Source organism: Salvelinus alpinus, chromosome 2 (assembly GCF_045679555.1).
Source record: "Salvelinus alpinus chromosome 2, SLU_Salpinus.1, whole genome shotgun sequence".
Taxonomy (NCBI): Eukaryota; Metazoa; Chordata; class Actinopteri; order Salmoniformes; family Salmonidae; genus Salvelinus; species Salvelinus alpinus.
In genome coordinates, this window is record NC_092087.1 from 109313078 (window position 1) to 109315470 (window position 2393).

At 42.8% G+C, this 2393-nt stretch overlaps 1 protein-coding gene and 1 long non-coding RNA gene across 2 annotated transcripts in view; one reads left to right on the forward strand and one right to left on the reverse strand.

Annotated features, from left to right (window-relative positions):
- LOC139550433 (uncharacterized) overlaps positions 1 to 2393 on the forward strand; it is a 401870-nt gene that overhangs the window by 137292 nt on the left and 262185 nt on the right. The window lies entirely within an intron of this gene.
- LOC139549547 (zinc finger protein 664-like) overlaps positions 1 to 2393 on the reverse strand; it is a 238764-nt gene that overhangs the window by 57488 nt on the left and 178883 nt on the right. The gene's annotated exons all lie outside the window — the stretch shown is intronic.

Consider the following 2393-nt stretch of genomic DNA (forward strand, 5'->3'; position numbering starts at 1 on the left):
GTGAATAAATATTTACAGAACAATTTACCAAACAAAACACATTACAAAATTGCAACATTTCTGCAGACATGTCAGATCATAATAAATAATACATTTACTTTGTATAGTGCTTTTCATGACATTTAAAATATATAAAATAATGATGAACAATAAAAACAACATACATTAAAAATGAATCATAGGTAAACTAACAATATTGTAGACTTGATGCTAAATACAGATTTTTCAGCTTTAGTGTGTATATCGTATCCACTTAGTAATGTTAGGAAGTTTGCCATGTTTATGACCGGCCCTGGTAACTTCACCCCAACTTCTCTTCTCCCCAGAACACAGTAACTTAACAACATAAGTGTTTATCTGACGTTTAAGGGAAAAAAAAAAAATACAGCCGTAGCAGAGCCCCAAGTCCCATGGGGACGTCCTCGGGGGCGTGGATGTTCTCCCCCATCAAAGGCCAGCGGGATTTCACTCTCAAGGTGAAATGGATTTCCGCCGATGTGCAGTAAAGGAGTGAAGAGCGGTGAAATCTGTGTCAACAAAAGTAAGAAAAGATTAATACACATACAATTAACAAAGAACATAACAAATGTTCAGCTGTAGTTTTATATCAGCATGCACACCTATGTTTATGAAGAAACAGATGATTGGAGCATAAGCATACCTTGTCACGGACATAAAGGCCACTCGGGTCCTCATTGAAGAGGTAGGGCAAGAGCAGAATCACTGCTGTGCTCTCGAGTCCTAGTAAAGTAAAGCAACGATATTACTACACTTGCTAATTTTATTACAAAATACATTAGAGAAAGGGAAGGAATAATAGCAAATACCTCTTCTGTATTGTCCTTCAGGGACTGTCAAAATAGCAGGATGATGTCCTCACCCCTGCCTCGCCTCTCTACCTCTGATAGTCCTTGAATTATATTTTTTGTCTTTATCCATTCCATAGACTTGATTCGTTTCCGAGAAGATCTGAAAAGATCTGCTTTTCATCCAAAACTCCAAATGCTGCCCCCTACCCTAGAGAAGTTAAGCTCGAGATCTTGGGTCTCGACCCCGCCCTGTGCAACTGGGTCCTGGACTTTCTGACCGGCTGCCCCCAGGTGGCGAAGGTAGGAAACAATATCGTCACCCCGTTGATCCTCAACACTGGGTCCCACAAGGGTGCGTTCTGAGCCCTCTCCTGTACTCCCTGTTCACCCATGACTGTGTGGCCATGCACGCCTCCAACTCAATCATCAAATTGGCAGACAACGCTACAGTGGTCGGCTTGATTACCAACAACGACGAGACGACCCACAGGGAAGAGGTGAGGGCACTCAGAGTGTGGTGTCAGGAAAATAACCTCTCACTCAACATCAACAAAACAAAAGGAGATGATCGTGGACTTCAGGAAACTGCAGAGGGACCACCCCCCCCCCATCCACATTGATGGGACAGTAGTGGAGAAGGTGGAACGTTTTTAGTTCCTCGGCGTACACATCACAGACAAACTGAAATGGTCCACCCACACAGACAGTGTGGTGAAGAAGGCGCAACAGGCGCCCTGACCTGGTGGTTATAATGACCTGGTGGTTATAATGACCTGGTGGTTATAATGACCTGGTGGTTATAATGACCTGGTGGTTATAATGACCTGGTGGTAATAATGACCTGGTGGTTATAATGACCTGGTGGTTATAATGACCTGGTGGTAATAATGACCTGGTGGTTATAATGACCTGGTGGTTATAATGACCTGGTGGTTATAATGACATGGTGGTAATAATGACCTGGTGGGTGTGGTTATAATGACATGGTGGTTATAATGACCTGGTGGTTATAATGACATGGTGGTAATAATGACCTGGTGGGTGTGGTTATAATGACCTGGTGGTTATAATGACCTGGTGGTAATAATGACCTGGTGGTTATAATGACCTGGTGGTTATAATGACCTGGTGGTTCTAATGACCTGGTGGTTCTAATGACCTGGTGGTTCTAATGACCTGGTGGTTCTAATGACCTGGTGGTTATAATGACCTGGTGTTAATAATGACCTGGTGGTTATAATGACCTGGTGGGTGTGGTTATAATGACCTGGTGGTTATAATGACCTGGTCTTAATAATGACCTGGTGGTAATAATGACCTGGTGGTTATAATGACCTGGTGGTAATAATGACCTGGTGGTAATAATGACCTGGTGGTTATAATGACATGGTGGTAATAATGACCTGGTGGGTGTGGTTATAATGACCTGGTGGTTATAATGACCTGGTGGTTATAATTGTTACGCACGCCTCTATAAAGAGGGAACGCAACTCCCTGCTGCAACTCAACTCTCCGTGAAGCGAAAGAGGTATGAACATGAGCAATTGATAATGTGGAAAAAAGCTGACACTTGTACATTATCAA